Source organism: Octopus bimaculoides, chromosome 4, assembly GCF_046866305.1.
Source record: "Octopus bimaculoides isolate indiv1 chromosome 4, ASM4686630v1, whole genome shotgun sequence".
Lineage (NCBI taxonomy): Eukaryota > Metazoa > Mollusca > Cephalopoda > Octopoda > Octopodidae > Octopus > Octopus bimaculoides.
The window spans coordinates 48,708,169-48,722,512 of NC_142931.1; the positions used below are offsets into that span (position 1 = coordinate 48,708,169).

Genomic DNA, 14,344 nt, shown 5'->3' on the forward strand with positions numbered 1-14,344 from the left:
ATAATAATTTACTCTTTACAAATACGATAGCCTTTTGTTCTTTATTGACTAGCGCAGCTCGTATGAAACAGTTTCAATCTACGTTGTTAGCGCAGTTCATATGAGATCGTTTAAATCTACGTTGTTAATGTTCCTCATAAGTAGTTGCGAGCTGGTTGCTACTGAGAAAAACAAAAGTAAAAACAAGATTGTATAATGTTTGATGTTGAGTGGAGTGGGAAGAACAATTTGGGTAATGAGAGTAAAAGAGATTAATAAGACAGAGGTATTACAGTATAGATAGTGAAAAACATGTCAGCTACATGGGGCGGCGCTTCTTCATAAGTTGTAAATACATAAATATCATTGAAATCAATACTACTTTGTTTAGTTTTTCAAAATTGAAAATAAACTCTTCCGTAAATGTTCAATATTCTCAAATTTATTAATCTTAACATCCATTCGGTAAACTCTAATGATTAAGAAATGTTACGCTATTTCTGCTATTTATTACACTGCCTATATTGTCATTGGTTTACGAAAGTGCGAAATTAAACACCAGGCAAAAAAAATCTTTCTATTAGTAATTGATATTTAACAAGATTACTTCTGAACTGTTGAATATATTTTAGCCCATCCAATATACAATTTGTGCCGAATATGTTACCCTGGAAAGAAATAACCCATCACTTTACCAGCAATGAAACGTAATTCGTTTAATTTTATCGTCTTGGGTAAGTGGATTCCTTAATCAGTTTCAGACCAGAGCATATCAATCAATGCTCGTGGTCCGCCTTTCGAAAGTAATTCAAACTTAGATCCAATTGAAACCTATGTGCAAATGCGTCCACGTACACTCAAAAGTGAAAAATATAATTCTACATGCATATATATTTTAAATACTCTTACTTGCAACATTATATATTTAATCCTAGCGTGACCAAGCTTTATACACAACGGCAAACGTAACGTGTGATATTATAACGAGACAAAAATTCGTTCACATAGGGCTGTGAATGATCGACTTGGTTCTCGCAGCTGGCGAAAAGAAACGATGCAGAAACGTATGCGTCTTACGATCAAGTGACGTCATTCAAAACCCAAGATTTGTTTTCAGTCACCCATCTAAGGAAGAAAAACTTACCCTGGGAGTCCCGTGATTTCAAACGCAGCTACGGTCGTCTCACGTCCGAATGCACTCAAACGTATAAAAAAATGACTTTTCACAAACACACACACATGCAAGCAAACACTCTTATACATACACAAACACTCTTATCATACTTGTACAGATACATATACTTTCCACACATAAATACATACATACACGGATATATATATATATATATATATATATATATATATATATATATATATGCATATATAATAATAATAATAATGATAATACTAATAATAATAATATATAAATATAAGCATATATCCATACATATATGTACATACCTATATATATATATGTATATATACATGCATATATGGGTACAGGGCATCAAAAAACGTTAAACACAATGAGAAACGAAAACATAGAAAGCGAACTTTTCTTCGAACAACGAAGAAAAACAGAGAAACGAGACATGCAACATAAAGAATATACCCCTTCGTCAGTTGTCCCTGTTTCATCTACTCCGCGTTCCGAAGGCAAGAACAATACGCGACTTCGTCGAAACAGTCCTTCCTGCAAAGCAAATTGAATAAAATTTGGGATTTTTTGCGTTGGGTGCAAGTGTTAACAAGAACAGAACAGTGAGAACAAGACAGTAAAAACAAACGGTGAGGGCTGTTGAGCCAAGACGATAGAAACATTATTATGGACGCTCGGTAGACGAGCCATGAAAAGAAACAGGCGAGCCACGTCTTTTCTTTAGGAAGGAAGTAGACAAAAACATAGATTCCCTTTCGTCCCGTGTCAGCAACGAGAGAGTCAAGGAGGGAGAGTGAGAGAGAGAAAGAGAGAGAAAGAGAGAGGGAACGGTGAAAGGGAGAGCAGAATAGGGAAAGGGTGGGAGAGAAAAACTGAAAAGATGAAGAACAAGAGAGAGAGAGAGAGAGAGAGAGAGAGAGAGAGAGAAAGAGAAAGAGAGACAGAGAGAGACAGAGACAGAGACAGAAAAGATAGTAGAAGAGTGCGCATCGAAATTATTAAGATAAAACTTACTTGGAAAAGGATGCGTGGCGTTCGATCATATAATGATATAAATAATATATAAGTATATGCATATATCCATACATATATGTACATACCTACATATATATGTATATATACATGCATATATGGGTACAGGACATCAAGAAAAAAGAAAACGTTAAACACAATGAGAAACGTAAACATAAGAACGAAAACATAGGAAATGAACTTTTTTTCGAATAACGAAAAAAAACAAAAAAAAAAACAAGCAAAGAAACGAGACAGGCAACATAAAGAGTATACCCCTTCGTCAGTTGTCCCTGTTTCATCTATTCCGCGTTTCGAATGTATGTTTGTGTGTGTATGTATGTTCTTTTATTATTTTATTCTTTTATTTGTTTCAGTAATTTGACTGCAGCCATGATTGGAGCACCGCCTTTAGTCGAACAAATCAACCCCAGAACTTATTATTTGTAAGCATAGTACTTAGTCTATTGATATCTTTTGCAGAACCGCTAAGCTACAGGGACGTAAACATACCAACATTGAGTGTCAAGCGATGGTAGGAGACAAACACAGACGCACAAGCATACACACACACACACTTATATATATATATATATACACGATGGGCTGCTTTCGCTTTCCCTCTACCAATTCCACTCATAAGGCTTTGCTCGGCCCGAGGCTATAGCAGAAGACATTTTCCCAAGGTGCCACCATGTTGTTATTAAGCAATCTACTTACCACACAGTCACTCCTATGCCTATATATATATATATATATATATATATATATATATATATATATATATATATATATATATATATATATATATACAGAGAGAGAGAGAGAGAGAGAGAGAGAGAGAGAGAGAGAGAGATCAGAACAGTTTGATTTAGGCTCCTTAGGACCCCGAGTTTCAAGCGTGTGGCTAGTCTTCGACAATTGGGATCTTAGTGAGAGTTCGATTGAAGAGAATCAATGTTTACTACTTGACATTAGCCTGCGATATGGCGGTTTGGTGCTGGTATTTTAGCGGTAACAATTAGCTGGCAAATAGTGCATGGAAGACAGGAAATCGACCGCGTTGTGGACAAGAAATCGGTCGTGTGATTGGGGAAAGCGGGAAGTGTGATAGATGCGGGAGTATATATGTATATATGTACATGTATATGTCCGTAATTCTGTGTGTATGCATCCGTACGCATACGAGTGTGTATTTGGGCTTAGATGTACATTTATATATCCGTGAAGACCAAGGAATCTGAATGAAATTGTTTTGATCTATACATGTAAGTCCCAATAAATGTGTTGAGAGCCCTTCTTCCGTTTGTCTACTCACTCGTATATATGGACGGTTGATTTTTGTAGTTATTACTACCAGTGTATTTTGGCGATTTAAATAAGAAATTTTACTGTTATTTCAAGCAGGTAGGCATACTTAGTATGTCCTTTGATTAATTTTAATCCTTTAGCTATTTAATGTATATTTTTCTTTTTTTGTGTTTGCAATAAACATAAATCAGAAAGAAGAAACACGCTCTAAGATATAGAGTAGTATATATTAAAAATGGAGAAGGCCGGTTTATGGGATTCGCTTAGATTTCCCGTCCACAAACGTTTTAGTCTTATGGCGTATCGTCAGATCCAAAAAACCCGTTGACCATGAAATATGGAGTGGGGAATGCCTCAGTCCTTGAAGGTAAGAATCGAAGAATATCTCCCTTTGTTATCGGCTATCGGCTTCCGGATAACAGGAACCTCCTTAAATGTAATCATAGACCGAAAAATCTCCGTTCTGGAGTTAAAGATGTTCCCTGTTCAAGCGAGTCTTTTAGGATTCTCGCGCGTTCAGCTATGCATAACTTCCAACGCTTCCTCCCTTTGATGTAAAGGCCTGGGTTCTCGAGAATTCTACGTGAGATCGAGTATGGAACCCTATCGTCTTCTAGTTGCCAGATGTTGCTGGCCAGTGATGTTACGTATCTCCTTTCCGGATTTCTGAAGAAGGACCTGTGGTTTGAGAGTGTGTTGTCGGTGCTGCACCTCATGGTGTTATTGTTGTTGCTGCCGCCTCCGCCACCGCCTCCGCCGCTGCCGCCTCCGCCGCTGCCGCCTCCGCCGCTGCCGCCTCCGCCGCTGCCGCCTCCGCCGCTGCCGCCTCCGCCGCTGCCGCCTCCGCCGCCGCCGCCTCCGCCGCCGCCTCCGCCGCCTCCGCCTCCGCCGCCGCCTCCGCCGCCGCCTACGCCGCCGCCTCCGCCGCCGCCTACGCCGCCGCCTCCGCCGCCGCCTCCGCCTCCGCGTCCGCCTCCGCCGCCGCCTCCGCCGCTGCCGCCGCCGCCGCCGCAGGCATTGTTGTTGTTAGGGCTGGGGCTGCGTCACTGAAGGTGGTGATGCCATTAGTAACGGTATTGCCACTGCCGGTTATGGTGAAGGCACTGTTGCTCTTATTGTGGTCGTCGTGACATTAGCTGTGGTTCCACTGGTATTTCTGCTAGGGCCGCTGTCGCTGCTGCTACTGTTATTGCCGTTAAAGCTGTTATAAGGGTTGTCAGGTTTGCTACTGTGGACGATAGGGAAGTTGTTGGTAATGCTGGTGCCGATAGCGATGTTGCTATTGTCGATGCACTCGGGGGAACTGCCAATGCTGTCGCTGGTGCTGTTATTGCCATTGCTGCTAATGTTGTCAACTGTGGTAATGGTGGCGGTGTTACTGGTTCTGTTCTCGTGTCTACGGCTGCTACTGCTTCTACCCCTGGTATTGCCAGGGTCTTCTAGTACTTAGGCTTCATAGACGACACCTTTGGGTTCGCAGTGGCCTCCCATCGAGCATCTGTTGCAATCCCTACATGAACATCTTGCCGCTTCCTGTGGATTAGGGTTGCTAACTAGGATGCTCTTAATATTGGGGGAACAGCTAAATGAGACTCTAACGTTGTGCCTGCTGAAAATGCGCCCGTAACTATGGGAGCTAGTGAAATACTTATCTATTAATTTAAGGAATATTCTACCCTTGGGCGTTTTTATGTTAAGAGAGAAGGGGGAGCAAACGAAATGGTATTTCTACGGCGCTTCCTTCTGCGGCTGTTGGGTTCCGGCATGTAGGAGATGCGGCCCCTAAATCCGCAAGCAGTTTGGGCCTTGTTATACTATGAGGCTGCTACGCCGAAATTCTTTTGGTTGGAAGAAAGATTCGTGATACTCTTACTAACACCCTTTACCAGGTTCTTGAACACGGTGGGTGGGTAGCAGGAGGCTGTGTTGATGTACGTTAACCTCTCGTTTGGTTTGCGGTAGGGCGTGTATGTACCGGAGTCCAAGTTGAGCGTGATGTCTAAGAAGTCCAAGGTAATGCGGTTGGTCTCTATGGTGATCTTCAATCTCATGCAGGCAGGTGTGCGGATTAGATCTTTTCTAAATCTGTCTGATGTGTGCCCATTTGCCCCCACACCCTAGAGATGGCCACGGTGTGATATCTGTAGAGGCCAAAGAGGACGAAGGGGAACTTTTTCCTAAGGGTATCGAGGATATACAAATATACAACCTGATGAGTTCGCATACGTCAGTGCTGTCGTAGGCACCCATCACTACGTCAAAGGAGCACGTGGGGTAAGAATGATTGTCCCATTCCGAACCTTTGTTGAACAACAGTCATTTTGGCATGCATAATAACTTCTGTATCTCTGTCGCTAATGTTAGTGAAGCTCCTAGCGAAAAGAAGTGCTTTGGCCAGTAGTTCTTTTGATATAGACGGGTAAAAGTCGACTTTATGAAAGTGGGTGAAACTTGCTCTGCCTCCCCTCTTGTTGGTGTTAAACCATGCGATCACTTCGTTGGTGTTGCGACACAAGGGAAGATGGGTGGCCCTCTTTATGTTATTGATATCTCGTAATATGTGCTTGCTCACCAGACCGATCTCAGTTAGGGTTTAAGGCAAAGTTCGGTTTATGATCTATTATGGCAATGATGGCGTTTCTTTTAGCTGGGATATCTACCCTATCTGTTATAGGCTATCGACTTCTGACACAGCCAGAAGTTAATAGACAATAACAAAGGGAGATAATTTCGAATTCTTACCTTTGAGTAATGAGACATTTTCCCCTCCGTATTTTTAAAAGATCGTGGGCCAGCAGGTTTTTGGGATCTGAAGATATGCCATAAAGAAAAATCTTTATGGATGGGAAACATTAGGTAATCTCATAAAACGGCTGTCTCCATTTTTAATATGTATATGTATATATATATATATATATATATATATATATATATATATATATATATATATATATACATACATATATAAGTATACATATACATACATTCATACATACATACATACATAAGCATTAAATTACTGAAGGGTTAACATTAATCAAAGGACATGTCTACCTGCTGGAAATAACAGTGAATATATATATATATATATATATATATATATATATATATATATATATATATATATATATATATATATATATATATATATATATATATATATATATATATATATATATATATATATATATATATATATATATATATATATATATATATATATATATAGACTGCTATTTCCAGCAGGTAGACATGTCCTTTGATTAATGTTAACCCTTCAGTAATTTCATGCTTTTTGAGGAGCCTGCAATCGCCTATATTGATTCTGCTATTATCATTATAAAATTGTTATAGTAAATAATAACAGAGTCAATGGTATCTTAGCAATTTATTTTTTCGGGAATTATTTTTTTCCGTGAATTATTTTCCCCGTATTGAAATTATTTTCACACTGCCATGGTTTCGGCGTAAAGCGAATCAGTTGCAGAGAGGAAGAATAATTGCATCCATCACTCCTTAGGCGTTGCACCATCTCTCCTCACTACACTAATAAGTTCATGATGGGACCGTATGATTTAATCATCATCAAATTGCAAGACCAGCACAAATTCCATTCCTTCCAGGTGCCCTACCAAGATTCAATTTACTTATTTCTGCCATTACCTCATCTATTGAGGGCGTGGGTTTTAAGGAGCCAATCATAGGTCTTTGCATAGTATCAATAACTGTTTCATCCCCAACTGAGTTATGGTTCAGGAGTTAAGAGTAGTGTTCAATCCAGCGACCTGTGATTTCTGTTGATTTAGTAAATAGAGTAGACATCTCCTTGGAAAGCAAAGGATCTGATGCAGAACTGTTAGTCCCACAAATTTATCTCAACCACACTCAGAGCGATTTTTTTAATGAACTGAGATTAAGATGTCCATCAGAGTTAAAACGTTTCGTCTCCTGTCCTTGTTAATTATTTCTTGAGAAGCTCTCTTGTTATGCCTCAGATAACTGCGATCAAATCATTGTAGGTAGGTTCATGTGTATGCAGCACATCAGTCTTCATATCGCGGAATCAATAATCTCTTAATATTATTACCCTGGCAAAGTAGGCGAGCTGACAGAATCGTTAGCACACCGGGTAATATGCTATGCAACATTTCGTCCGTCCTTTCATTAAGTTCAAATACAGTCGAGGTTGACTTCGCCAGTCATCCTCTCGAGATTGATAAAATAAGTATCCGTTGAGCACTGGAGTCGATGTAATCGAGTATTCCCATTAGCTCCTTAATTACTTGCCTTGTACCAAAATTGGAAACGAATATTATTACCCTGGCATGGATTGGACAAACAGAAATGTGTGAAACCAGTTGTCTCATTGTATCGATTTCTTTATTTGCGGTTCACGTTAGCATCTTTATACATTATAAAATTTATAATTTATTGCGGTTAGACAATGGTCATAAGCAACTGAATCAGACATTAGTAGTGGATTTTAGTCTAAAACTTTTGAGCTATTGCTGTATTCCACATTGGTTTACTTCCTACGCGTTGATTGTAGCAGATTGTTTTTGCTTGCATTCTCCTATTTTAATTCGTAAAAAAAAAAAAATTAAATCATTTTCTTTTCTTTTGTCCTTAACTAATCCAATTTTTCACTGCAGTTGGATTCTAGTCACTGCGTTTGTTTGTTTTTTTCATTAATATTTTTATTGTTGTTTTTGCTGCTGATGTTTGCTGTTGAATAGTTGTTAGAAGAATAGTAAAAGTAGCGCACGAACAATGTTAGGGTATATAATTATGTCTCTCTTCATTCTGAATTCAAAACTTGCCCCACTTAATTTAGCATTTTCTCCTACATGGTCGCACATTATAAATGTTCTGTTAAGAATTGAGTCCATTTGAACCAATTTCTTTACTCTCTCTAATTGTGTGTGATCGAATAGTTTAAAATCCATCAATATTATTATTAGATATAATAATACCAAATATAAGCTTGAATAATACGGTGAAGCAGGGCAAGTAGCAACATAATTAACCAGGTGGTATTTACAATTTCTGTAATACCCTTACTTCCAGGTGGCTTTAATTATACAGGAAAGTAAGTCAACCAATAAATGTGAAGATGATAGATCATGTGGTAATGGCAGTAAGTTGTTACATGATAGGAGCAAGATAATGCAATGAAGTAAAAAAACAAATCCAACAATATATGGTAGAAGAGATAATGTGACACAGCGTCTAATAATGATAAAAAAATGATCTTTACTAAAATTGACTGCTTAGGTGAGATACTTAAATTATAATGCATCATGAGGAAGGGATGTGGTTTAATGTGCGGTATGATATAGAATGAACATATGTACTTTTCTCACTGAGTGTATATATGTTTTGTGCATGCATTTATATATGTGATGAGTATGATACACATACACACATATGCATACATATATGCACACACGTACACATGCGTACACAGCGCGCGCGCATACAGAGAGTCACAAACAAACACATATGTATATATAATGACAAGCATGACGAGCATGACGATGGTCAGCAAGCGCTAAGTGCAGCAACGCCAATGTAAGTGCTTAAAGGCAAGAGCGGTATGCACAACATCGCGATGACTCACTGGCAATAGCAAGTAGTACAGACACGAGCAAATTGAAAGATATCCTGCTCAGGTGTTTTTCATTCCCAGTGGGCTTACTCTTCTCTCAGACAGCAATTTGAGTGTTTATGCTTACATACATACATACATACATACATTTGCAGGAGTATGTGGATGTCTGTGCAGGAAGGGGCTTCGACGAAGCAACACTTGTTTAATTTAAGTAAGCAAGCTTCTCCTGTTGCAGATAATATATAGATATGCCAGAAAATTAAAATTTCTCATATTCTTCTAGTGTATAGGTAATATATAATATATACATACATATATATATAATATGTATATATGTATATATGTATATGTATGTATGTGAGTGTGTATGTGTATTTACACTTGTACACAAACGGGCTTATGAATTCTTATTTTTATGTATATTCCTTTAAACTATATCTTTGTAAATCACTAGAAAATGCACCTAAACCAATGTTACCATGAGCTAAAAGTGGGAAGTGGTTGGCAGGGGCAAATTTAGTTTTAAAAAACATTCTTTGAAAGGAAGTGTCACATCTGTGTGTGTATGTATGTATTTTGTACGTATGTATTTTATATATATATATATATATATATGTGTATATATATAATATATTTTAATATATATATATATATATATATATATATATGCACACACGCATACATATAATTTTCTAAAATTACCACTTATCTTAGAGAAAAGAAACGGGCTTAGGTAAATGAAACGTGGTGTAGATTGCGTTTCGCCGCATCCTCTTTTGGCACGAACCGACACTTATACCTACATACACGCTGTTACACATATTTTTGTTGTTCCATTTGTGTGTATCTGTATCGTTGTGTCCACACACCGATGTTCTAATGTGTCTATTAATATTTCTATCTACTAATCAAATAATGATGAATGGATTAAGAGACAAGCAATAAAGAATAGCGCTCCACTGTCTGATACTGGGAGAAAAAGTGAGTGAGAGAGAGAGAGAGAGACAAAAACTGAGACAGTGAGAGAGATTGTGTGAGAAAGAGAGATGGCGAGAGAATTAGAAAGAGTTACAGGGAATTAGAAAGTGTTATAAAGTGAAAGAACGAAATAATTGGAAAAAGGGAGAATTGGGTGGGAAAAGAAGAAAAACGTGTTATAAAGTCATGGAAATTCTGAATGAGGGAAAGGAAGATAGAGGGGAGGACCGAGAATATTACATATTTCAAGCTGAAGCACATTCTTGTTGCATAAATTTAAATAGTGTGGAATTCGAAAAGTGAAGCGCACATGAAATACCTGAGCAGCGGTGAGCTAGTATATTTGCTAGTGCGTCGGCCAAAATGCTTCATGTAATTTCTTCCGGCTCTTTAAATTTCTTAGTTCAAAATTCTGCCGAAGTTTACTTTGCCTTTCATCATATCGAGGTCGATAAAATAAAAAGCAGTTGAACATTGGAATCGGTATAATCACCTTATCTCCTCACATAAATTTGCTAACCTTCTGCCAAAACGTTACCTACCTAAATTAGAATGCAATGTTTTCGGATTTTTAGTGGTTGATTAAATTAATTGTCCCAATTTCCCAAAATTTTTGATGTGATTCTCTATCCACCAGAGAAATCATTGTAAGCACTTCTTCACTTTGGTTTGGCGTCTTTCCGTTGCCAATTAAATTCTTCAAGTATACAAAGATTATATTTCGCACTAAATCATTCTACATAAGAATATACAAAGGGAAAATAATTGTATATACATTTCTCTAAATATCTTGAACATTTTTTTTTTATTGAGAAGTAATCGTACACTTTATGAAGTAGTATTCCAGTTGAACTCAGGTTTGTGAGGCATATATTCTTAGACCTGTAAAGATCTACAAGTGAATTTCAACTGTACAATATCCAATAATCTAGACTTTTGCCACATTATAAAATCTATGGTGTGACGCTTTCTTAACAGAAAAATCAGTGTCCATGACATTTCTTTTAGTATTTCTCTGTCAGAAAGAAAGAAAGAAAAGTATTTTCAGACTGGAAATTTTGTCTCAATTCATGTAATAGACCAATTTTGGGCAGAAATATGTTATTTATTACTGCGTATGAATCTTCTAACATTCAAGCTTTTTTGACTCATTTCAGTTACAATATAACTGAAGAGTTTTGAAAAGAAATTTGAAAAGATTTTGTAACATGATCGGCTCAAATTATAGCGTTATGTCACTAACAGTACAATGCAATGTCACGAAAATGTGTGAAGTAGCGTAATGCTATGTATATTGTGGTACTTATAATATTTTCTAGAAGTCCAAGTCAATATTAGGTTATTTCTTCAGTTTGTAACATAATGTAATATTTCCTTCTGTTTTATTTGATTTACTCATTTTCTAGAAATCTAGTCTAGTTTACTCGTATAAGTGAATTGTTGTCGGATAATCTTTGAATATGTTACATAATCGGTATAGTTTCTCACGATATCGAAATAGTATCATGTAACCGTTAAAATGCGGTAGATTGTTATTAATGCCTTAATAAATTGTCATTTTATATGTGTTTTATTGAAAACAGAAATAAAGTTTATAATACATTCATATCATAACTGAATTGGCATCTAAATATATTACTAATAACATTTAGGTTGTCGATGCAAGCGAAACTAATGTCTTGTTTTATCTTAATTCGATATTATTTCGACGATCACACTCAATAATAAATATTCAATGGATTTGGGGAACATTTGCGACTAGAATAAATCCATTAACGCATTAATAATTCTATTGATTGCTAAAGAGAGATTATCTAATTTAATGCTTATCAAATGATGCTAATATGTTATATATGGATAGTTCCGGTGTCAGAGAAAGCGCAGTAGTATGCTTAAGCTTTGTCAATTTCAAGATTATAAGAAGCAAGACGCAAATTAATACATCTGTTACCGGGTTTCGGAACAATCAGGTTCAACACCACCTTGAGTTTCTCACTCTCTCTTCTTTTCAATGACCATCAGAATGGTTTCCAAACAACTACATCAAAGTGAGATTTACTTAGCTATATTATGTGATCTTCAACAATGATGAAGGGCAAGGAAAAGAACATTATTGACCATACCGAAAGTAAAGTTCTGAGCGTGTTTGTCACAAAAATATCCGAATGTATCTCAGAAGATAATCTCCCAACAGAGAAATATATGAGGCAACACATCTTTATGACTTTTAGTTTCCTTTCGCATTTTTTGTTGTTGTTGTATCGTACACAGACAAGAATCACCTTCCAATGAAGGATCTCCAGCAAGTTCAACAATTACAGGCCCCTGGATGATTTCAGGCTCGGTAATGGATTGTTGATTTAATATGGGAATTTCATACGAAGCTTAAACCCACTGCGTGGTAACTTGGACAAGTGTCTTCTGCTTCCGACTGGGGCCAACCGAAGCTCCGTGAGTGGATTTGGTAGATGGAACCTGAAATAAGCACATTGTACACACACACACACACACACACACACACACACACACACACACACACACACACACAGACTCACACACACACAGACTCACACGCACACACACACGCAGATACGTGCCTATGTGTGCGTATGTGTAGGTATTTTTGTGGTTGTATTTGTCACGCATCACCGCTTGACAACCGGTGTTCTCGTGTACCCGTCCCCGCATCTTTACGATTCGACAAGGTACACAGTGAGACTAATTACCGAGTTTTAAAGAATAAGATGTGGTGGAGTCGATTCGTTCGACTAAGAATCCTTCAAGGTAATGGCCCATCATGGCCGCAGTTTAATAACTGAAACAGGTGAAACATATATATGTATATATATATATATATATATATATATATATATATATATATATATATATATATCAACCAGGGTTTATATAGCTACCTTGCAGTTGAGTATTAACTGTAATGTTCAAAACATTCTTTTCTTTGTATAGGTAACCAAGCAGTACTTTCATAGGATTTTGGTATCCCTGAATGAGGTGTGTAACCTTCATATATGTATATGTATATATATATATATATATATATATATATATATATATATATATATATATGAATATATATAGGTAATGAAAAATCAAAGAGATGAATACTTTTCAAGAAGCAACACAGTAGGGCTCAATTTATTGAGGGATTGTACTAAAATATTAATTAGAAAGAGATAAATTTCAAGGTAGATAATACTCATCATCAAAGCCAACATATATCTAAACACAGAGGTTATATATAAGCCCTTATAAATATGCGAACAAATAACATAAAAACATGTATACACATATTATAATGTAATTCCGTGCCCAAGTCAAAGTCGGATGAAAAATTGCATAAATACATACAAACAAATCATCTAACTTTGATTTGGGCACGGAATTACACTATTATATGTATATATATGTTTGTATATGTTATATGTTCGCATAGTTATAAGGGTTTATATATACCTTTAGTGTTCAAATGCATTATGGCTTTGATGAGGAGTATTATCTTCCTTGGAATATGTCTCTTTCTAAGTAATAATTTAGTGTGTGTGTGTGTGTGTGTATACATATGTATATATAAAGATATAGAAATAGATGCATAAATACAGAGAGAGCGAGAGGGGAAACACACACACACACACACACAAACACAAGCAGCGAGAGGACAAGAGTAGGAGAGACAAACATAGAGAGGAAGTTATGGGGTGGAGTTATTTCATCAATATTTATATCCGATCTTGTAACTAAATAAGGAAGTAAGAGATGTAAATGAAATTAAGCCTTTACAACAGAACATCTGGGATTCAGTTCATCAAAAGTTAATCTATAGAACTAGCCACAATTTCATATATTCTGCGTTTGAAAATTGTATTCGGTGCCAATATATTCATCAAAATTTCATTGCAAAAGTTTTTCATTATTGAAATGCAAACTTCGTCTGATTATAATTCTGTGAAATTTTTCTCAATTGCATTCCTTTTATATGTCTTTATCACTTGTTTCCTGTGTGGAAAAGGAGCGATTTTGTGCTGTTGTTACTTAACGTAGCAAGCATAATTTCTATGTTATGAAATATCCCCATCAGTTTGAGAGTCAAGCATTTCAAATATATTATTTTGATCTCATAGAACAATACGATTTCATGAAGTAGCAATAGAAATATCTGCCCAGTTTGCTTTTATATTTTACTGCATGATTCTTCATGTGAACTCCTGAGACAGAATTTCTCTATCCTGCTAATATCATTACATCATTAGTAATCAAGGCAATGTGCTGCCAGAATT

The 14,344-nt window shown here is 36.6% G+C and overlaps 1 long non-coding RNA gene across 1 annotated transcript in view; it reads right to left on the reverse strand.

The window, feature by feature from the left end:
* LOC128247578 (uncharacterized) overlaps positions 1-14,344 on the reverse strand; it is a 189,238-nt gene that overhangs the window by 15,668 nt on the left and 159,226 nt on the right. The window contains exon 2 of the long non-coding RNA XR_008263910.2: positions 1,592-1,672. This is a non-coding gene — a long non-coding RNA (uncharacterized LOC128247578). The remainder of the gene's footprint in view (positions 1-1,591; positions 1,673-14,344) is intronic.